Below are 25,279 nucleotides of genomic sequence, written 5' to 3' on the forward strand. Positions count from 1 at the left end.
CCCCTTTAGTGAGGTTGACGAAGCTGAAGAAGTTGAAGTTAAAAATTCCCTTGAAATCTTCTGGCCATTTCCTTTTATATTTCCCATCTTTTCGCGTGCCCTTAAGGAGTGGTGAGGATTTGCTGCCTTCCTTTACGTGTTTAATATCTTCCTTTTCTTTCCACTTTTTTCTTTTTCTCTTCCCGTTCCTTTCTTCTAACACTCTCTTTTCCTTTGTCCCCTCCTTGTCTCCCCTTCCTCTTTCTTCCTTTGTCTTCTAGTGGTGAGACCTCTCTCCTTTGACTGGACCTAATAGGCTTACTTTAGAAAGGGTATATTTTATCCCTTTCAATCATTACAGCAAATTTCCCAATTCCTTACAGGTATTCCTCCATCCATTACCCTACTTTCCTTATTACAATTCGAACCATAGCATTATGAAACAGCATTTTGGGATTCCCTCGACCAGTGTTCGATGTACCTTAGAAGAGCAATTTTTGTGGATTATTATTATTCTCGAGAAAGGAACTGGGGATTATTGAACTTGGAGTTGCTCTATTTCAATTTTCTACATGTTAGCATTTTTTTTCCGTTTGTTTCGTTTCGCACAAAATCAATTATTCCATAAATCAGAGTTTTCGACGAGAAAAATTGTAAACTCAGGCCCGTTGTTTTAACACATCCACACAGCCATCAACGTATCTATTGTCTAACACTTTGAATTTTACAGCAAGCCAAATCCCTTATTTGCCATTGCCATACACAACGACTTTAACCTGGGATATGTAAAGCTTTAAAAGCTTTGAATCCTAGTCATCCCCCTCCACTGTCATGTCGCCGAAATTGAGACGTTAGAACGGAGGCGACGTCGTGCCTGTCAACCATAATTGAGGGAGCCTTGTAATTGTAGATGCTACCCAAACTGGTAAATTTATATCTTCCTCGTCTATTCTTCTCCATCTCAATCTTTCTATGTTATCTAATCTAGATTTTGGCTAATTGAGTTTGTCTGTCCTTTACTTCAGTTGTGAGCAGTTTTGATCATAGGATTCGTTGGTCACTCTATTGATAGTTGGGTTTCATGTCTGAACTCAAGACAGTAAGATTCCTATGACTTTTGGTATTTTTTTCTTTCCCTTCAGCTTATATGTTTATTGATTTGATAAATTAGAAACATAGAATTTTTTTCTTCTGAACCTGCGAATAAGGTTAGATTTTCACTGTTTCAGAACCTAAACAACAAAATGTTCCACTGGCCCAAACCCATCTTGCAGAATCACTTAATTCATTGTCGCTCACCTATTGCTTGATCTAATGTCTCTTTGAGAACTTATTACTTATTTTATTTTTCTTTATATATGGTAAAGATTTAGGTCATGGCTTTGTGGAAGAGACCGTGGTAGAATGATTTTGGGGCCCTTCATTGGGTGCCTTATTCATGCAAGGCTTTACAGATCCAAGGTGGACTTAAGCAAGCTCAGGCCTATGATTCTAAAACGAATCAAGAGCCGGGCCAAGGAATACCTGGTGCGTGGCTTGGTGCCGGTCGCCCAGGAGGTCCTTAAGGCTCGATCAGTCCTCTTCCATGGCGTGTCCACTCTTCTCAAAGTCTTTCCCATCATGGCCTGCAAGTAAGTCCAGCTCCTTTAAAAGTTAGCCTTTTCCCATAATGAATGTGGGTGTTCCACTTTATGTATTTGATTGTGAAGTATAGTTCCAAATTTCTACTTGTTTCATGATTTATGTGTATGATTTTGTTGATATATACGAGTGGTTAGGTTAACACTCTGGAGTGCTTGTTTTAGTGTTTTTGTGAAGATGTAGTTACTTATGCTATCTGATTTGATGCTACTTCATAGGTGAATTGGGTTTTTATGCCCCCTCCCAAATTTCTATGCCTCTCGCTACTAATTAGCATATTAATCAACAGCTAATAGGGTTGCATTGTATGCAATTTGTCTCTAACATTCAATGGAGGTCTAACATTGTTTTTATATGCTACATAAGTCGCACACTGCAGGGGACATGAATCTGTGACCCAACCACCAATCCATTATTGTGAGTGAAGATTCCATTCAGTCCCAAAGTCATTGGCATGTTTACTTGAAGGCTAGTTATTTCCAAAAGATAATGCATCTAACTTGGATGTGATTCTTCCCGGTTTTTTGTAAATGTTCTCTTCTTCCAATTGAGTCCTCATTTCTTGAAAATATACTTTTGCAGGTCCTGTCCAGAAGTATATATTGGTGAGAAAGGTCACTTAATTCAGACTTGCCACGGTTTTAAGCATCATGTCAAGAATCGTGTTCATGAATGGATCAGTGGTGGTGTGAATGATATACTTGCTCCAGTAGAAACATTCCATCTATAGAACATGTTCCAAGACGTTATTAAACACCACCAGAGGTTTGATTTTGACCGTGTTCCTGCAGTTGTTGAACTGTGCATGCAGGCTGGAGCTTATCCTAATGATGAAAATCTGTACTCCAGCAGTACGATTGAATATGTACCTGCTGCAATTGAAGGAGTGGACTCATTGTCGCCTCATGAATTAATGATGGTTGCCAATAGAACTTTCAGAAGTCCATGTTGGGCCATCTGGGCACAAGGCGAGGCTCTGTGGAGTATTTAAGTATGAGAGTTGGCGGGGAGGCCAGTTTTGGAAGAAGGCAGAAGTAGATGATTTGGTGCCTCCTAAGATTGTATGCAGGCAGCGGCCTCAGGATCCTCCTATCCTTCTGGATGCCCATAGAGACTTTTATGGCCATGCACCAACAGTGGTGGATCTGTGCGCACAGGCTGGCGTTATTGTACCAAGCAAGTATAATTGTGCGATGAAAGTGCAAGGTTTATCAGGACCTGTTCAACTCAAAGTTTGAAGCATGCTATAAGTTGAATTCTTAGCAGGTTGGCTTCAAGGAACTTCATCTGTACATTGGGTATAGCTCAATCCACTCGGAGAGTGATATTTTGGGTCTCTCATAAAAGGTTTATTGGTATGCACTTTTGCTTCCAGCAACAAATTTTGTTAGCATGGCCTATAACCGAATCAGAAATAGAATAATAGTTTTGAATGAACCCATATATGGTTTAATTATCATGCTTGTACATTTTTCTTGGTAATAATCTGTTGCCTTGTATGTAGTTTCCTTCTTTTGAGGACTTCTGGGGACAATAGTTGCCGCATGTTATACAAGTCAGTAACCTCATGCTTTATTTTAGAGGTTTAAGACTCCATAATTTTCAAATTATGCTTTGTCATTGAAAACATTTTCTGTACTTCATGATATCTATATGGTCTATAATATGATCCACAATTGTTTTGGGGTTCAGCGACTGACTTTAGACTTCTTACTGTTCAATATTTTAACATAAATATTAATGATTGGATCTTCGATCTTCTATGATCTACGATAATAAAATAATAACAGTTAAAAGATGTATCTTTTTCTATCACAGTTCGATGAAGAATCTGACCTGACTATTAGAGAAGGATCACCCTATCCTAATAAAGCTTTACAAGTGTCTCCCAATAGCTAGAGGCACAATGATGTTGTTGGTGAGAACCCACCCCTCAGTACTATTTATAAACTTCTGACCATCAAGAAATCTAGACACTTGTGTCCCACTGTGATTAGATATAGTATTAATTTATCTCACTAGAGTTAGACTCGTTTGGTTACACTTTTTGGTCAAGGTCTCCTTATTATTAAAATCCTCACTTTTGGTCAAGGAAACCTTCTACAAAAACTCCAATGCAAGAAACATCATATGACAAAAGAAAAGCCCAAAGCCAAAGAAACCCATAAGTCGTATAACACTACTATTGAAGAACCTAAGCTAAAATTCATCTACAGACCTTTCTTAAGTGAGGTAAACCCGTGCGATCTGTTCTAAGAATCCCCTTAAGCAAATATGGGAGCTCATCCTGTGTCGGCCATACTCTATTGCAGCCATTACTTCCCAATCTAGCAATGTAATCCGTTGCCATATTACCTTCCCTATAAACATGTTGTATGTGAAAATTCATCAACATTAACAGCCGACTCAACTCATCCCAAAAATCTCCAAATACCATAAACTGCACTTGCCTTCCCTTAACCAATTTACCACCAACAGCGAGTCCATCTCTAAAATGACATTGTTAAGACCCATGGCCTTACAATTTTTAACACCCATTAAAAGAGCCATTGATTCAGCTTGATTATTGGTTCCACTACCTGTGCTAGCAGTAAATGCAAACTTCAATCTTCCTTGTTCATCCCGCAACACTCCACCCACACCCAGATCTCTTGGATTTTGTAAACTACTTCCATCAATGTTTAGTTTCAACCATCCTGCACACGGTTTAATCCAAGACACTGCTAGTAGCTTCTCTTGTTTAACGTTGAACGACAACTTCAACATCTTCAATATATCAATATCCCTACTTTCCAACCGAGAAACTGCCTAACCCAACTCATCCAATGCTTCATAGAAACTGCCTTTAATTTCACTTCAATATATCAATATCCTTGCCTTTAACGTTGAACGACTCGTTTGGTTACTTGATTACACTCAGCTCAACTAAGTTCACTTCAGATTTAGACATCTTCTAATATCCAAACACCTAACTGTCAAATTATTAAATTCATTTCAACTCAAAACCTCTTTACACATGGGACCCACAATCTTTTTCAACTCAACACCTCTTTACACGTGAGACCCACAACCTTTTTCAACTTTCTATAAATATATCTAAACTCATCTTAATATCAAAACATATCTAAACTTATCTTAGGTGGGTCCCACAGAATTCACTCCACCATCTCAACCCACTACTATTAATAGAGAACTCAACTCAATTCAACTTATCTCAACATCCAAACACAGCCTTAATCTTATCCCATTGTGACTCATCAATTAAGTGATAAGTATTGAGTTATTCTAAACCCATCAAGATATGAGCGTGTGGGACATAGAGTTTAAATAAAACTCTTACAGCTACCAATGCGAGTCATGACGGTCCTTTGTTATATGACCAATAAATTCACTTCCATGTACTAGTAACTTAATTTAACACGATTTTTAATTGGGACAATTAAGGCTAATACTATGATGCCTTGGGTTCCAATTCATGTCTATTGTAGACATTATCTTGTCATCATTCATCCACACAATTTAATGTACATATAAAGTGAAAAGACAAGAAAACAAAAACAAAACAATCATAATAAATATCATTAAGTGTCCAACTAAAAAAAATCAAAACATCTATGAGCTCATTAACATGTCCACATCATAAGACCCATTCTATCAACATGTTCTTTAAACTATTTCGCTACTAGCCCCTTTGTGAATGGGTCTGCTATAATAAGCATACTACTAGTATGTTCTATGGACACTGTTTGTTTCTGTACTTACTCCTTAACGCTTAAGTATTTGAGCTCCATATGATATTGCAGAAGAATTATTGCAATAAATTCTCAGCGGCCTGGCAATAGAGTCGACAACTCCATGTCTTGAGATAAAGTTCCTTAGCCATAAACCATGCACTGTAGCCTCAAAGCACGCCAAAAACTCAGCCTCCATTATAGATGAAGCAGTGATTGTTTGCTTCATGCTTCTCCATGAGATCGCTCCACCGGCCTACAGGAAAAACATAACCTGAACTAAATTTTCTGCTATTAGAGCAACCGGCAAAATCAAAGTCTGAGTATCCAATTACCTCCACACTGTCAGTTCTTCTAACTATAAGCTGGTAATCCTTAGTTTCTTGCAGATATCACAATACCTTCTTCGCTACTTTCCAATGAGACATCCCTGGGTTACTTCGTACGCTCAAGTATGCAGAATGCAAAACTAATGTTTGGCCTTGTGCAAATCTGTGCATATATCAAGCTCCCCACACCCGAAGCATAAGGGATTTTTGCCATCTCTTTATGCTCCCACTCAGTTTTAGGACATTGTGATAGGCTAAACTTATCACCTTTTGATATCGGAGTATCTAGTGATGAACAACTTTTCATGCCAAATCTCTCAAGAACTCTTGCTATGTAACTTTTCTAAGACAATCTCAATAGTCCTCATTTTTCATTCTGAATTTTTTTGATTCCGATCACAAAGGATGCCTCACCCATATCTTTCATTTCAAAGTTCTTGGAGAGAAATCCCTTGGTTTCATAAAGTAGGCCAAGATCACTACTAGCCAACAAGATATCATCAACATGCATGATCAAAATTATAAACTTATTCCCATTGACCTTTAAATATATACATCAATCAACAATGTTTTCTTTAAATCCAAAAACAGTAATGATATCATTAAACTTTAAGTACCATTGTCGAGAGGCTCCGTAGATCGATTTCTTGAGCCTACATACTAGGTGACCTTCGACCTTTACTAAGTAGCCTTCTGGCTACTCCATGTAGACCTCTTCATCTAAACTTTCATTTAAAAATTCCATTTTCACATCCATCTGGTGTAACTCTAAATCATAATAAGCCGCCAATGCCATAATGATCATGAAAGAGTCTTTTTTATAAACACTGGAGAAAAAGTCTCTTTGTAATCAATGCTTTCTTTTTAAGTGAAACTTTAGCAATAAGTCTGGCCTTATATTGTTCTACGTTGCCTTTTGAGTCGCATTTGGTCTTAAAGACCCATTTACGCCCGACTCTTTTACTCCCTTCAAGCAATTTAACGAGATCCCAAACTTGATTATGATCCATGGATTTCAACTCTTCTTTCATGGCATCAACCCATTTATTAGAATAACTTCCCTCTATGGCTTGTCAAAACGTTAGTGGATCTTCACTTGTCCCAATGTCAAATTCAGATTCCTAGAGATACACCACATAATCTGCCAAAATAGCAGGTCTTCGATCTCTCTGAGATCTGCGTAAGACAATCTATTCTGGTGACTCCGAACTTGGTTCATCAGTAGTATTATCATTCTAAGATGGGTGATCATTTACCTGTTCCAATGTATCATTGTGATGCTCAATTAGAGGAACCATTATCTTTTCAAAGGATAGAGACATCTACCTGATCACATTTCCTGTTTCCACCATTCTCAGACTGTGATTAGGACAGTAAAACAAATACCCTTTGGATCTCTTTGGGTACCCAATAAAGTACCTGCTTATTGTTCCAGGATCTAATTTCCTTTCATGGGGATTGTAAAGTCTTGCTTTGGCTAGGCAACCCCAAACATGCATTTGCCTTAAACTTGGTGTCCTACCAGTCCATAGATCGAAATGAGTTTTTGGAACTGACTTACTACGAACTCAGTTTAAGATATGCATTGCTGTCTTAATGGCTTCACCCCACAATGATTTGGGTAAGGTAGAACTGCTTACCATACTTCTGACCATATCCAATAAGGTCCAATTACGCCTTTCAGCAACATCGTTCTGCTATAGCTTCCTTGGTATCGTGTACTATGCTACAATGCCATGCTGTTTAAGAAGTTTGGGGAATGGGCCAAGGTCACGACCTGATTCGTCATTCTTTCCATAGTATTCTCCACCTCGATCCGACGTAATGATTTTCACTTTTCTATCTAACTGTCTTTCCACCTCCATGAGAAATACCTCAAGTACTGAAACAGCTTGAGATTTCTCATGTAGTAGATAGATATATCAAAATCGTGAAAAATCATCTATAAATGTGATAAAATACTTTTCTCCCACAAAATATTCAGTGGGAGAATGATCCACATATATCTGTGTGAATTATTTCAAGAATCTTCTTACTTCTTGTGGCAACTTTCTTAGTATGTTTTGTTTGTAATAAGTGTTATGTTTATGTGACTTTTATCACTTTTTTATTTATGAAAAATATCATTTTCCCTTTAATACTATTAATTTTATTTTATTTTTACATATTTTTATTTATTTACTTGGTTTTGAAGGAATGTGAAGATTTAGTACAAAAGGAGAGCATTTTAATACAAAGAAGAGACTACGAATCTAGACCAATGAGAGGCAGCGAGATCTAAAGAGAGCCGATGAGATTTGGGAGAGAAGCCTTGTCCCTTGGACAACAAAGAGATTTATCTCACCCAAAGGCGAGAGGACTTACCTCTTAGTAGGCGAGGAGACTCATGACCAGAAGGCGTGAAGACTTGGCGACAAGGCTCTAAGCAGTTAGATTGGGCGACTAGTCTAAAACGACCAACTTAAAAGACCAACCTAAACGATATCATGAGCAACAACTAGAAAAAGTGAGAGAAGTCTTTCATCCTGGTCGGGAGTCTTTCCACTCAGTAAGTAAGGAGAGGGCCGTGTGGTCTTTATGACCTCCACGCCCATGCATTTGTGACCTCCACGCCAGTTATATTAAGCGCACATGGCATCTACTCGCCTCTACCATTTCAAGTTCTGCAATCAATCTATTGGCAACTAAATCAGCCCGAACTTCGCAAATCAAGCCACATATCACTGAATCTTCCATTTTAGATAATTTTGATATTCTTGGGATAAATTTCTTTTATATTAACATCTATCTGTAGAAATTATTTTCTAGATTTTTAGGCTAGATTGTAGTTGCATTTATTTTGTTTTCGGATTTGTGTTTTGACATCTATTTAATCCCGTCATGTGGGATGAATAGGGAGTCTTTTGGTTTGTGAATCTTAGTTGGAGTTCTGAATTAGAGATTGAGAGTTTTTAGTTTTAATTTTTGAAGTGTTCTTTCGAGAAGGCAGATCTGGGGGAGTAGAGGCGAGAGCTAAATGTTTCATCAATCGACTTCAACAAAGAACACTAGTTTTATTCTTTTTCTTTATAATTTTATTATGAACTAATTATATTTTCTAGAGTTTTGATGTATCCTAGCATTGAGCACACATGTTATTCCAAGTTATTTTATTTACAATATTTTCATGATTGAGTGTTTATTCCTTGTTCTTAATACTTATCATTTTCCAACTAACTATTGTTCGATCTTTTGGATTGCAATGAGACCGACATGTGATTAAAGACCTAGGATTAAACACCATTAGTTGAGCGAAAGCAGAGTTGCTTTACTGCAACTAGTGTATTTTCAAGAAAAATTTAAAGAACTTAATGAGTCTCCAATTCGTTAAATTCTCATAGGGATATGAAGTTATTAGTTGGAGATATTTTTGGTATTGTTCGAGGGAAAATATTGAATAGTTAAGGAATTTATATCATCAACTTGGGATAATTGGGATTCCACAACAAGGAAGAATAAATTGTGTGAGATTTGCTAGGTGAAGTCAAACGCTCTAGATCTACTCTCATTATTTTCAAAATCTTAATTTTAATGTTTTTTTCTTCAGATTAATTTAGATAAACCATTCTTCAAATTTCGATTTTCCAAATAGTAATTAATTTAGTTAATTTTAATACTTAATAGCATAATTATTCCCTGTGGGCTCGATAACCGTTTTCTTTAAAATACTTTACTACTTGTTATGATTCTGTGTACTTGTAGATTATATTTTTATGCAAATAGTTTGCTTGCCTTGAGTGCAATCCACACACACTTCAAGATTAGTAAAATCTAAATGCAGATGTATCCCTTCTTTTACTAATCTCTGTAACCTTTCTTTGGAGATGTGCCTCAATCTTTTATGCCGCAGGTAATAAGAATTTTCATTCATCATGTTTCTTTTAGTTCCAAAACAAGCTTCACGGTAATGACTATAGGTATTTTTAATAAATGTCTTATCGAGGCAAAGTCAATAAAGGCTATCTGGAAGAAACCCAGAACCAATAGATAAGATGTCTCTAAACAAATTGAAACTACCATTATGGAATGAAAAAGAATGACCATGAGTGTCAAGTCTGAATAGAGAAATTAAATTATGCCTCATAGAAGGCACAAAAACTGTGTTATGAAGGTCTAAACAATGACCAATACTCAAAACTAAATGAAAGGTTCCTATGGCTAAAACTTAAACCTTATTATCATTTCCCATAAAAATAAATCGCTCACTAGGGTTTGGTGTATAGCTTGTAAGCTATCCTTGCATGGTAATGGAAACATGAACACTAGCACTCGAATCTAGCCACCAAGAGTTAGTAGGAACATTTATAAGGTTTGATTCAAAACATACAAAGGTAAAAGGCTTACCCTTCTTTTCAAACTAAGCCTTACGTTTTGGACACTCAACTTTTATCTGTCCATGTTTGCCACAAAAGTAGCATTTCCTATTGCTATGTTGAACCTGATTGACTTTCGCAGGCTCCTTTCCTTTTGGTAATCCAGTTCGTTTCATTTTGCCATAATGATGTTTTTTCTTTGCCAATTCTTTAGTCACAAAATTAGCAAATTAATGTGCTTGTTGTTTCAGTTTTGCTTCCTCCTGAACTACCATACGTTCCAACTCATTCACATTCCATTTATCTTCAATAGAATTATAGTGCATCTGGAATGGATTGAACTAATGTGGCAATGAGTTCAGAATAAAGTGTACAATAAATGACTCATCTACTTTCATTCCAAGGGTTTGAAATTTGGCAACAATATTGGTCATTTAAAGGATATGCTCTTGAATTCCTTTAACTCCATCATATTTCATCATGGTAAGTCTAACCATCAGTGTTCTTGCTAAAGATTTATCTGCGGACCGAAACCTCTCATCATCATTTTGCAAAAATATTTGGGCATCCTCAGTATAGGTATTTTTCCTATAAGAATTTTGCAAAAATCTTTTATGCCACAAGTCATAAGAATTTTCATTCATCATTTTTTTTAGTTCCAATACATGCTTCATGGTGACAGGTATAGATATTTTTAATAAATGTATCGAGGCAAAATCAATAAAGGCCATCAGAAAGAAACCCATAACCAATAGATAAGGTGTTTCTAAACAAATTGAAACTACCATTATGGAATGATAAAGAATAACCATTAGTGTCAAGTCTAGATAGGAAAATTAAATTACGCCTCATGGAAGGCACAAAAACTGTGTTATGAAGGTCTAAACAATGACAAATACTCAAAACTAAACAAAAGGTTCCTATGGCTAAAACTTAAACCTTATTCTCGTTTCCCATAAAAATAAATCACTCATTAGGGTTTGGTGTATAGCTTGTAAGGTATCCCTACATGGTAATGGAAATATGAACATTAGCACCCGAATCTAGCCACCAAGAGTTAGTAGGAACATTAAAAATGTTTGATTCAAAACATACAAAGGTAAAAGGTTTACCTGTTTTTTCAAACCAAGCCTTACGTTTCGGACACTCAACTTTCATATGTCCATGTTTTCCACAAAAGTCATCTTTCCTATTGTTATGTTGAACCTGATTGACTTTCACATGCTCCTTTCCTTTTGGTGGTCCAGTTCGTTTCATTTTGCCATAATGGTACTTTTTCTTTGCAGCTTCTTTAGTCACAAAATTAGCAGAGTAATATCATTGTTGTTTCAGCCTTGCTTCCTCTTGAACTACCATACTTGCCAACTCATTCACATTTCATTTATCTTTAATAGAATTATAATGCATCTGGAATGGACCGTTCTAAGGTTGCAATGAGTTCAAAATAAACTGTACAATAAAAGACTCCTCTATTTTCATTCCCAGGGTTTGTATTTTGGTAGCAATATTGGTCATTTCAAGGATATGCTCTTGCATTCCTTTGGCTCCATCATATTTCATGGTGGTAAGTCTAGCCATCAGTGTTCCTACTAAACATTTATCTATGGACCGAAACCTCTCCTCAGCATTTTGCAAAAGTATTTGGGCATCCTTAGTACTATGGAGTGAATTTATTATATTTTCGCCTATGGTCATTCTCATGAATATTAGACTCACAGCCTATTTAATCTCTCCCACTGCTTAAATGATTCTCTCTCATCCCTGTTACTACTCTCAGTGATGGGTGGTGGTTTTGGACTTGTAAGGGATGAGTCCGGGTCAAGGACTCCTAAGGTGAATCTGACTCGCTCAACCCACTCAAAAAAATTAGAGTCATTCAAAACAGGAACAGATGAAGCCTTAGAATGTAATGATGTCGGTATGCTTACTGTAAGAAAATTTTTGTCACGTAATGCTTTGAGTTAGACACTCATAAACAATAATCAAAATTTAAACAATTATGGATGAACTCATATTGTCATCAAGACCCTCCTTTAGGAGTAAATCTTGATACACAAAATGTTCTCACCAATATTAAATTTTGTGGATGAGCTAGTTCTATCATCAGAATTATCCTTTGGGAGTAAAATTTGACATACAAATTGTTCCGTCCAACCTTACTTTGATGAATAAACTAGTAATGTCATCAAGACCCTCCTTTGGGAGTAAGTCTTGACACACAAATTATTCACTCCAACCTTTATTTGATGAATGAACTTGTAGTGTCATCAAGACCTTCATTTGGGAGTAGATCTTGAAACACTATGGGAAACGATGGGGTTTAATGATTTTTTACCAAAATTTAAGAAAATCTTGTACCTTTGGACAATCATTCTTTTCTTTAATTTTGGTGTAAATCATTTGCCCCGTATTAGATAAACAATTATATATGGCATAATAACAATAATTTAAATAAGAGCCAAAAATAAATATTGAATAATTCATACATGTATTTAACAATAAGAACATGCATATAAAAAAAATCAAATTTTAGTTAAAAGACTTACATTTTTCCACGATGATAATAATAAAATTTCCATGATTTATTATTATTATTATTATTACTATTATTTTAATATTATTTATTAAGAAAATTTGAAATTTGTTTTTTCTTTTATGTGCATGTTCTTATTGTTAAATAAATGTATGAATTATTTAATATTTATTTTTAGCTCTTATTTAAATTATTGTTATTATGCCATATATAATTGTTTATCCAATATGGGGCAAATGATTTAATCCAAAATTAAGAAAAAAATTGGTTGCCCAAAGGTACAAGATTTTCTTAAATTTTGGTGAAAAATCATTAAACCCCATAGTAAGTTGGATACGATGGAATGAATAATTTTGTTTGTCAAGATCTACTCTCAAATGAGGGTTTTCATGACACTACTTGTCATCCATTAAAGTAAGGTTGGACGGAACAATTTGTATGTCAAAGTTTACTCCCAAAGGAGAATTCGGATAATACAGCTAGTTCATCCACATAATTTAATACTGGTGAGAATACTTTGTGCATCCAGATATACTCCCAAAGGAGGGACTTGATGACACTACGAGTTCATCCATAATTTTTGAAATTCTGATTATTGTTTATGAGTGTCTAACGCAAAGTATTATGTGACAAATATTTTCTTGCAGTACTACCAACATCATTAAATTCACAGGCTAGTAAGCGTACCGATATCATTAAATTCATAGGCTTCATCTGTTCCTGTTTTGAATGGTTTTAATTTTCTGAGTGGGTTGAGCGAGTCAAATTCATCTTATAAGTCCTTGACCTGGATTCATCCCTTACGAGTCCAAAACCACCACCCATCACGGAGAGTGATAACTTGGATGAGAGAGAATCATTTAAACAGTGAGAGAGATCAAACAGGCCGAGTCTATTGTTCATGAGAATGACCATAGCTGGAAAAATAAAATTTTATTCCCTAGTACTGAGGATGCCCGAATATTTTTGCAACATGATGATGAGAGGTTTCGGTTCGTAGATAAATCTTTAGCAGGAACACTGATGGCTAGACTTACCACAATGAAATATGATGGAGCTAAAGGAATTCAAGAGCATATCCTTTAAATGACCAATATTGTTGCCAGATTTCAAACCCTTGGAATGAAAGTAGATGAGTCATTTATTATACACTTTATTCTGAACTCATTGCCACATCAGTACAGTCCATTTTAGACGTACTATAATTCTATTGAAGATAAATAGAATGTGAATAAGTTGGACGTATGGTAGTTCAGGAGGAAGCAAAACTGAAACAACAAGGACATTAATTTGCTAATTTTGTGACTAAAGAATTGGCAAAGAAAAAACATCATTATGGAAAAATGAAACGAACTGGATTACTGAAAGGAAAGGAGCCTATGAAAGTCAATCAGGTTCAACATAACAATCGAAAATGCTACTTTTGTGGGGAAACATGGACAAATAAAAGTTGAGTATCCAAAACGTAAGGCTTAGTTTGAAAAGAAGGGTAAGCCTTTTACCTTTCATTTAGTTTTGTGTATCAGTCATTGTTTAGACCTTCATAACACAGCTTTTGTGCCTTCTATGAGGCATAATTTAATTTCCCTATTCAGACTTGACACTCATGGTCATTCTTTTTCATTCCATAATGGTAGTTTCAATTTGTTTAGAGACACCTTATCTATTGGTTCTGGGTTTCTTTCTGATGGCCTTTATCGATTTTGCCTCGATAATACATTTATTAAAAATACCTATACCCGTCACCATGAAGCATGTATTGGAACTAAAAAAAATGATGAATGAAAATTCTTATGACTTGTGGCGTAAAAGATTGGGACACATCTCCAAATAAAGGTTACAAAGATTAGTAAAAGAAGGGGTACTTCTGCATTTAGATTTTGCTAATCTTGAAGTGTGTGTGGATTGCATTAAAAGAAAGCAAACCAAACATACTAAGAAAGGTGCCACAAGAAGTAAGTAGTTTCTTGAAATAATTCACACATATATATGTGGACCATTCTCCACTGAATACTTTGGTGGAGAAAAGTATTTTATCACCTTTATAAATTATTTTTTACGGTTTGGATATATCTATCTGTTACATGAGAAATCTCAAGTTGTTTTGGTACTTGAGGTATTTCTCATGGAGGTGGAAAGGCAATTCGATAGAAAAGTGAAAATCATCGTGTCGGATTGATGTGGAGAATACTATGGAAAGTATGATGAATTAGGTTGTAACCCTGGCCCATTCGCCAAACTTCTTGAACAACATGACATTGTTGCATAGTACACGATGTCAGGGATGCCACAACAGAACGGTGTTGCTGAAAGGCGTAATCGGACCTTATTGGATATGGTCAGAAGTATGGTAAGTAATTCTGTCTTACCCAAATCATTGTGGGGGTGAAGCCATTAAGACGACAATGTAATCTTAAATTGAGTTCCTAGTAAGTTAGTTCCAAAAACTCATTTCGAGTTATGGACTTGTAGGACACCAAGTTTAAGGCACATGCATGTTTGGAGTTGTCCAGTCGAAGCGAGACTTTACAATCCACATGATACGAAATTGAATTCTAGAACAGTAAGTAGGTACCTTATTGGGTACCTAGAGAGATTTAAAGGGTATAGGTTTTACTGTCATAGTCACAGTCTGAGAATTGTTTAAAAAGGAAATGCCAAATTCATTGAACTTGGCGAGATTAGTGGAAGAATTGAAGCTAGAAATGTGATCATTGAGGAAGTACGAGTAGATGTCCCTATACCTACATCCTTAGAAAAGATAATGGTTCATCTAATTGATCATCACAATGATACATTGGAACAAGTAAATGATCACCTATCTCAAAATATAATAGCACTAATGAACCAAGTTCGAAGCCACCATAATAGATTGTCTTAGACCGAAAAGAAATAACAAATAGAGGCACGGGCATGTACAATATTTTATTGAGATCATAAAAAATGTATAACCTGACTCTCTAATACTATATGTTAAATATTTTAACATAAAAATTAATGATTGGATCTTCGATCTTCTATGATCCATGATAATAAAATAATAACAGTTAAAATACATACCTTTCTCCATTATAATTGGATGAAGAATTTGACTTTGACTATGAGAGAATGATCACCTTAGCAACTTAGCCTTACAAGTGTCTCCCGATAGCTTGAGGCACAATAATGTTGTAAGTGAGAACCCTTAGCCTCTCAGTACTATTTATAGACATCTGGCCATCAAGAAATCTAGAGACTTTGTGTCCCACTATGATTAGATATTGAGTTAATTTTATCTCATTAGAGTTAATCTTATCCCATTGTGACTCATCAATTAAGTGATAAGTATTGAACTATTCTAAACCCATCAGGATATGGGTGTGAGACATAGAGTTTAAATAAAACTCTTATACTTACTACTCAGCATTTGTGATCTGGCATACGATTTGTATTTTTTGGTCACAAGGCTAGGTAATGTGATAACGAGAAGGCAGCTTAATTAGGACACATTCATTGACTTTAAATTATTAAAATCAATGAAACGCTCAAAACTCAAATGGATATCGACGGGAAAATTTTGTCATATATATGCTCTTTTCTTCTTTAATATATGCTGGTATTATTTTATTCATATCAAGCTATAGTTACATAAGTTCCTGTTATTTGTGTGAAATTACACGGATTTCAAATTTGCAAAGAGTGACAAACATTTCACTTAATTTATATTCTAACAGTCTTGAGGAACGTATCTCATACTCTCTTTGATTGAAAGATTCATCTTCCACCTCTATCCCAGAATAGAAAAGTCCTGATTTTCTCTTTGAGACTTCGCTGGGTTTGTGCAGCATCTACCTCTGCAAGAAACAGCCTAGCCCCGAATTTTCACTATAATTTGGATTCTACTACAATAGTTCAGTGGAGGTAACATATTAGCGTGGATTTGGTGATGAGTTCAATTTTTGTACCTTAAAAGGCAATTGGATAATCTTCCCCGTCAAGTCCATCTATCTTGATACAGAAAGAGTCTTGTTAAAGCCACACGGACAACAAGAATTCTTACATCTACCTTTTAATTTCAAGAACAGGTTATTCGAGACCCACTTCAAAGAAAAATTGGCGTGCCTTATAACATTAATGATTTCCTTCACTGTGTCACAAAAAACGTAGCCTACTTGATTGCTAAGGCTGAAGGATTAACGATCGAAGAGAAGAAAACCTACTGTTAATATTCTTATGTTTAGTCAAAGAAAATGTAGCCACAAAAATATCAAATTATCAATACAACGCTTCTCCAATATTCAACCAAATATCATCCGATTGTGATTCAAGCTAATAAATTTTAATGTAGGAAAATTTGCCACCGAGGAGATGGCATCACGAGCTATGCACAAAGCTATGATATTTGCATAAGAAATATCACCAGGACACTTAATTTCCAACCGCAAATTTTACAGACCAGTGGATCATTTTGGTAGGTTTGCACTGGACGAGGATGATATGGGTATTCTACTGAGACATTTGTGTCTTGTTGGGAACAAAGAACATGAATGGGTATTCCTAAAGGTATTCCAAAAAACATTCATTTCAATTCTTCCAAGACAATCAAATTCCTAAAGGAATGGGAATAGGCGCTTCTATTAAGAAGTGTAAAGGTAGTATAGAGTTTTGAAAAGAAATGAACCGAATACGAGATGGAAGGGTTTTCCATAGAAGCTTTCGACGATGTTGTCCACAATAACACCATTATAACACCCGGATTCAATCAAGCTCAATTTTTATTTATTTACTTATTTTTTTTTTCTTCACATGTTAACTTTCCCGCACGTTTTATTTTATTTTTGTCTATTTTTCACCCCTAGAGTTTTCCTCACTTCCACGGCATGCATGATCTTGCACGTCTCTTGCCTATTTTTTTTCTCTAGGTTTTTGCCAATCAACTCTTTATATACTTGTACCCCTCTCCTGAAAATGAAGTAGCCGCAAACCTCCCACGGCAGTCTTCTTCCCCGCAAGCCCAACGCCTCACTCACACAACCCGTAGCCCTCGGCTCAACACTCGTAGCCAACCACCAGTGTGCATGAAGGAAACCTAGGAATAGCACTGCCGTCACCTTCCCCATCCCTCTCGTTTGCGGAAGCCCTCCACAACCTAAGCCCAAACCGACGTAACACTCAGCCGTGTAGGAAGCTCTTTGCGCGCAGAAACCAACGCCTGTGTGCACTAGCCGCTTCAGTTTTTTTTTCCTTTTTGTTCACTCGGTTTATCACTGCCACCACACCACACCTTCAAGTAACCACAACCCAGCCGCTGCCACCAGCGTCCTTCCCGTAGCAGCAACCCCACGGATCAGACTTGACACCACCGTCGCGCCCTGCCCTAAGCCATCATTCAAGCCACTGCAGGTCCCCTGTTTTTGACACCCAAAACAGAGTCGATCGTCCCACCTCCACTGCCAATGACTGAAGCTCCCTAGCCTTTTTGCCGCTGTACACCATAGCCCAGTCGCGAGTCACTGCCAGGTCGATCTCCATTCACTTTCGTAAGCTTCCGTTTCCTCCTCCTGTGTCCTCTTTTTCCCTCACTCTCCGTCTCCCTCTTGATGCTCTCATCTCTCTCTCACTTATCTCTCTCCCTCTTAGACTGCACCGTCACTTGCAAAGGAGGTCGCCGCGGAAGTTTTTCCGTCCAACCACCAGGTCTGCCGTCGCACAGTGGTTGTGCCTCTCGGTGAGTATCTCGCACTTTCCCTTCCTCACTGTAATTGTTTTTTTTTTTCCTTTTCCGTAGCCTTCGTAAGACCACTCGAAGCCTCTAGCCAAACATTCAAGCTTTTCACTTATTTGTAAATTACATCCCTACCCTTTTATCTGAAAGTCATGACAGATTGGATTATTTTTATTCATGTGGGCTGGGTGTTTGTAAATTTGTTGAATTATATTATCAGTAATAATGTATTTTTATTATATAAATTTTAGAAGTACATAGTAAGTGAAAATTTTTATTTTGAGATCTTTAAAGAGAAACTAATTAGTCTATTTTTATTAAATGGAATTACATTAGTATCCTTTACTACATGTTATATTAATGTGCTTTTAAACTTTTATTATGTTTTAATACTCCCTACTTTATTTATGTTTTACAGAAAACTTTTAAGTAAATTAAATTGGTATTAAGCAAGGTTTTCTTTCAAAGAGTAAATAATAATGTTGTGTTTATTATTATGATCTGGCTTATTATAGTTTTAGCTGTTTAATTTTAAAATATTTTGCGATAAATATATTAGCTAGAATTAAATTTTATAAGTTGGTCTCATTAATAAATAAGTTAGATTTTGTGTTTGGTTTAGACTGATTATTGGGACATTGATGAATTTAGAAAATGTGACCATATTTTAGAGTTACGTGAAGTTAGGTTTGTGAAGAATTAAAATAGATTAATTGACCAGTTGATAGCTTAGTAATTCCTTCCATGGCTGCCATGGCTGAAAATGCCCAGCAACATCCTACATTTCATCACTAAAAATAGTTAACAGTCTGAAAGTTAGTATAATTCATTTCAAAAGTAGGCACTTACTGTAACACCCGGACCCAACCAAACTCTATTTTTATCTATTTATTTATTTTTAGCTCAATTATTTTATTATATTTTCTTCACATGTTTATTTTTGTTTTGAAACACTAGATTTAATTTTGTTTTGTTTTGTTTTCTTTCTGTTTTTATTTTTCTTTTCCTCCCTAGGTCTGCCTCTCATCCACGGCATGCATACACATGCATTCGTTCACTGCATGCATGCACACACACGTCTCTCTCGTCTCTCTAGGGTTTCACCTCACATATATATAGATGCATATGTTTTTCCCATGCAATGAGAAACTACCCAAACACTGTCGCCGCTAGAAACTTCTTCCCACGCAAACAGCAACCGCAGCGTTGCATGCCTTCCCACCATCCAACTTCAGTGCGTCCTCTCAGCCGCTTGAAGACCAACCGCAGCGCAGCATCCCAGCCACTACCTCGATCAAACCCAGCCCAAAACACACGAACCACCGTGCAATAGCATTGTCCAAGCCCCACGAGAAACCGAACAACCACCACCGAAGGGTAGTCCCACTGTCAAGCCTTCCACGCTGCAACCCACACGGCTGGCCCCTTGCACGGCGGAAAACACTAGCCCGAAGCATAACCGACCACTGCAAGCCTCCACCGGCAGCCACACGAAGCTGCCGCCTATCATCCCGTAGCCTCTTCTGCAAGTTTTGGCTTCCTCTGTTTTAGTATCCAAAAACAGAGCAGCTTTCAGCCACCATAAACCGCTTCCATACCCTCCATCAAGAGCCCCACCACGTTGTGACCCCACCTTACGGAAACCACCACGGTTAACTCAACCGCGAGCCACCCTTCTCACGGAAAACCCAGCTGTTTATTCCCCTGTTTTTAGCCACCCGAAACAGAGGTCCACCCACTGCACCGCACCAGCCATTCCAAGCCGTCGCCACCTGATCAGAAAAGGGCGCTGAACACCCTCAGCCCGTAGCACCCCCTCATGGTGAGTACCTCCCTTGGCTACTCCCTCCTTTCTCTCCGCCCTCTCTCGCACTCACCTCTCCCTCTCTTTTTCTCTCTTGCTCAGCCCAACTCGACGGCATCTCCGCCGCACTCCTGCTCCTCAGCCGTGCCACCACGGTCCCTCCAGCCAGCCCCGTCGCGCCTCACCCCTCGACGCGTGCCTCGGTTTCCCTTGGATAAGTTCCTGCCGCCGCATGTGTTAATCCCGTTATTTGCATGATTTACGCTTATAGGTTATAGGTTATAGGTTATTTGCATGATTTACGTTATTTGCATAATCCCGTTATTTGCATGTTAATCCTGTACTTTATATAAATATATATTATATATATCGAAAGTTTTAACCTAGGTTGGGTACTTACTAATTTTGACCTAATATATATATATATATATATATATATATATATATATGGAAGGTTGGTTTAACCTAATGTTTTCGGGTGAGAAGTTTTATTTTTGGGGTTTATGTTTAAATGAGTTTTGCTTTAAGTGTCAATAAATATTATATTTGGATTTTAATAATATTGTTTATTAAAGGAAGTAAACCTATTTTTAAGAGAGGAATTTTTCATGACTTATTTTATGGAAATTTTAGTAACCAATGTATTCTTTTTATTTATAAAATATTGTTGGTATTTTAGATATTTTGAATATTAATTTTTATTGAGTTATATAATTATCATAATACTTATTCGATAAATTCTCTTATTCGGTATGAATTCGATTAAGTGGATATTGATGGTCTTAGAAAATGATGGTATTTTAAGGTTATGAGGATTTTTAGGTATTGAAGGATTAAAATAGGTTATTTTAGAAGTTTAGGATTAAATATCGAAATGTGTGATTAATTGGAAATTTACGAGAATTACGTGATTATTTTATAGGTGAGGATTAATTATTATTCGACATTTTGAGGAAAATTCTGAAAAAGCTAAGAAGTCCAGATAAATGGGGTTCCTATGCTAGATTTTGCATTAAAATAAAATGAGTTGAGGTTGACTTTTTGAAAAATATACATATTTGGTTATGAAAAGAAATTTTGACTACCTCAGTTATTTGTTCTGCATTATTCATGAGATTCTGTTTAAGAAGAAAGTATTTTCCATCATGACTGGTGTAGACATGAGCTTATTTTTGACATTCTGTTTCTGAATTTTCAAAAGAGAGCGAATATGAAAATTTGTGCATAATTATGTAAATATGCTTTGGATCTGCTTTGATTGCGAAGATGATATGAATTTGTTCAGTACTCTGTTGGATAAGATGTGATTTCTGAAAATCTTTGGCATGACTCTTTGATTCTGAATTTGATTCTGTTTCCGTTCTGTTCAGTTACGGCTCTGCCATGGGTTATAATAGTAGATACGGCCCAACCACGAGTTACAATAGTGGATACGGCCCAACCACGGGTAATAATAGTGGATACGACCCAACCACGGGTTATAATAGTGGATATGGCCCTGCCACGGGTTATAGTAGTGATCTCTATTTTGAGTCACACCTTGGTGACAGAATGATTTATGTTCTACTTGATTATCCACAGATTACACAACCCTACTGATAAATTGATATGCGCTTTGATTGATAGCAAGCATTTTAGTATTTGTACTTGGGTACTGTCTCACCCATGAAATCAAACCAAAAACGTCCAAGCGTAACGTTACGTTTATTTATGAAAAAAAAGTTTTGAACACAAACAGACAACGTTGGATAAACGTTATTTAATCTTCCAAAAGCATCGTAGCGTTTCTGCTGGTTTGTCCACTGGCAGGGTTAACTTGTACGGTAAGTTGACAGGTATTCCACACAGCTTCATTGCCGTTCATCAATATCATTCTTTAGTTCAGTGTATCTTATAATTATTTGACCCTTCACTGTAACACTCTGGGCTTTGATTTGGACTTTCTCTATGTTCTCAAAAAAGGAATGGCTCTTTACAAGCATATTGAGCCCCCATTGCAGCCTCATGCTCTATTGCTCTCAAATTACTTGTATTGTTGGGCTAGTTGAGCGGTCCCATTTGCTTTGGTTTGATATGTTTTCTTTTTGAAAAATTCTATTCATTATCTCTACATTACACACTAAACGTACACAAGATAGAGGAATTTGTCGGGAATAAAATAAGAGAAATATTTTTTCAACCCTAAATTTTTTCAATCTTAATTATATCTTATCTGTCAATATATCACATTTTAAGTGATAGACACGAATCTAGCTAAATGTGCAACAAGAATATACCAACAATTGTGACTAGGGATGATAAAATCGAAATATAATTGTGTCTTTCCATTTAAAATGTATTGACTGTTTGAATAATTTTCTGACCTATTCTAACTTGTGCTTTTTATTTATTTTTAAACTAAACTCGGAAGGATTAACTTGAGACTTTTCTACATGGGACTTTGTCTTCTTGTTCATTGTTCTACTTCTTGTCTTCTTGTGGCATTTCCTGGAGCTTTGCTACTCATCATCCCACACATCATGCAGTACACTTTTTTTTTTTAAAAATTTTTTAATATTGTTTTTGGTTTTATTTTTCTTAATCTTATTGAATTCTTCTAAACTTCATTCATATACCTCATATTTGGTAAGAGAAAAAAATAAAAAAAAAAGTGTGGTGTAGTGTGCGGTGATGATGAATAGAATTTTTCTTTCCTCTTTTTGTAGTTCAACTAGTATTGTGAACACACCCTGTCCATCTTGGACTCCTTCAGCCAGAGGAACTAGGTGTCACTAACGTTCTTAAAACATTAATTTTTTGCGCTAGACATAAAATATCTCATAATTAAAAATCCTCACTAAATACTTTTATTAAGAACCTCTTAAAAAAATCTTGTCCATAGCACTTATTTAAATATATACTAGTATAACTTGTGCTAGCATTGCGGAAGCATAAATCATTCAATAGTAAAGTAAAAAGTTGAAATCATCTCTCATACCCTTAAAGTCTCATTGCCAATATTAACCTCTTGAACAACATCCTTACTTGCAACATCCTCTAACTCTTCCTCACCTGGGGGTGAAAAACATTTAAAACAATTAAAATGAGTTGATACTCAGTACGAACCACATCAAGTAATAAAGAAACTTTAAAACATAGGTTTATTCGTTTGAAAACTTTGTTCTTTTGAAAACATACATCAAACATAAATGTTAATTGTAAAGCATTCAGAAACATTCCTTAACCTCATTTTCAGGCTTAAACATTTCTCATCATTAGCCTTTAAGCATTGGTAACATCATCTTTATGGCCCTTTAAACACTGTTAATCCCCGTGTGTTAGAGTTGGTGACCCTTGTGATCAATGATTCTTCCCAAAGTGCCATTTCGACATTGCCATCCATCCCAACCTCAGGGTGGCTTCCTTAACCTCATATGGCCATTACATTAACCTCATCATTCATACTTTCTTTCTCTTTCCATTACGTTAGCATTTGTCTTAATTACGTTAGCATTTGTCTTACTTTCCATAAACATCCATTCATGCAACGTAATACTCAATCATAAGACAATCATGCATACTTTAACATCTATCATCATGTTTGGGTTCATAAAAAAGGGCTCTCAAAGAAAGGCTCATAAATACATATATATTTTGGAAACATGCATTACATATATATATATATATATATATATATAAATCTTTGAAAATAAGAGTTTTAGTTTTATAGTTTACTCTAAAGTGATGCCTTGAATAACTTGATCATAGTCACTTACCTCGATTCCTTAAGCAATTTAAGCTAATCTTTTATTTCCTCAAACCATTCAATCAAACCTATAATAATTTAAGCAATCATTTAAACTTCTAAATCATTATGCATTAGACGTGTAGTACTTAATGCATGAACCTCCTTTCCTTTTCTATCCCTATACGTACTTGGCTCTACGCTATGGCTTGGTCTCATACCTATACTTTACTTGGTTTCATGCTCTTATCTATGCTCAGTTCTAAGGTTCATATTGTGAGGATTGTGCCTACGCAAGGGAATAGACCACCAATCGAGTGTGAATGGAAGGAAAAAAATAGAGTTAGTCCATTGGTTTGGTGAAAAATAGTCGTGGGTGCTGCAAAATGTAGCTAGTCTAGCATATGGACAAGCAACACTGTGTAGAAAGCCTGGGTGATACGTTTCAACCCAAGGTGTAGAAAGCCTGCGTGATATGTCTCGGCCAAGGTGATAAAATGACTTTTCATTATATCATAGGCGAGCTAGAAAAGCCGCCCAGCACACATAGGTGAGGACGAGGAGCTGAAAAGGCTTGTAGTTCTGGAAAGGCACCATTCATATAAAGGCGAGGAGCGAACCAAAGGTTTGTACATGTACGAGCTTTTTGACATAACACGAAAAAGCTCAGAAGGTGATAGTGTCATATTCAGAAGCCCACACTCCATTTGAAGAGTCACATCTAGAGTAGGTCTGCAAAAAATATCATGATTTGATAGATTATATCATTTGAGCTTAAAGGTATGGTCCAACGCCACATAGGAGACTCTCACTTAAAGAGAGATTGAGGACTGGACATAAAACAGGCCGTAAGGACGTGCAAATCATGCCCTTCTAGTCTGTCTTTGTCATTCTGTAGTAGGATGACCGAGACTAAATGACTCCTATTCAAGCACGTCTAAAGTCAGAAGGACACTTGAGGTTCCCATTCTATAAAAAGACATAAGGTATAAGCCAAAATCCCACTTTTTGAGATCGTAAACGCTTGAGTGCCCTTAGAGTCAGATTCTTCAAAGAAAGTAAGCGACTTAAAAGGAGACAAAGAAAGGACTAGCTTTGTAATCTCTCCCTTTCTGATCATGAATTAGTAAATTTTTTTAACATTATGTTTATGAATATTCTTACTTCGTGTTTTCTGAGATTTTGAATGCAATTGGTTTTGGTGCAATCTCTGTGTGAGTAATCTTATCATGTGTCGATCAACAACGACGGGAAGGAGGGTTCCCCAGACCATTCTTGCATTGTGTTGCGATGAGTTTCATTAGGGAAGGAGAATCCCCCATGATGATTGGGTTGGAACTGTTTGTGTTAGGCTCATCTGACAGACAGGAAGGAGGATCCCCTAGGCATATGAGGTGTGGTGTCTTCAAGTTGGTAGGCCATGTAGACATTCCCTAGTGTAACATGAATATCTCAGTGTGAGTGTCAACTTGTTTGGGGACA

General features: G+C 36.4%; 2 long non-coding RNA genes and 1 pseudogene across 2 annotated transcripts; all 3 read left to right on the forward strand.

The window, feature by feature from the left end:
* The first annotated feature begins 851 nt into the window (after positions 1 to 851).
* On the forward strand, positions 852 to 1,281 carry LOC121248463. The gene is made up of 3 exons (XR_005937463.1): positions 852 to 904; positions 1,005 to 1,099; positions 1,209 to 1,281. It is a non-coding gene; the product is annotated as an uncharacterized LOC121248463 (long non-coding RNA).
* Positions 1,282 to 1,469: 188 nt separating this feature from the next.
* On the forward strand, positions 1,470 to 2,061 carry LOC121248461. The gene is made up of 2 exons (XR_005937462.1): positions 1,470 to 1,610; positions 1,987 to 2,061. It is a non-coding gene; the product is annotated as an uncharacterized LOC121248461 (long non-coding RNA).
* Positions 2,062 to 2,109: 48 nt separating this feature from the next.
* On the forward strand, positions 2,110 to 3,057 carry LOC121249396 (annotated as a pseudogene).
* Positions 3,058 to 25,279: the final 22,222 nt, after the last annotated feature.

Source organism: Juglans microcarpa x Juglans regia, chromosome 2D (assembly GCF_004785595.1).
Source record: "Juglans microcarpa x Juglans regia isolate MS1-56 chromosome 2D, Jm3101_v1.0, whole genome shotgun sequence".
Lineage (NCBI taxonomy): Eukaryota > Viridiplantae > Streptophyta > Magnoliopsida > Fagales > Juglandaceae > Juglans > Juglans microcarpa x Juglans regia.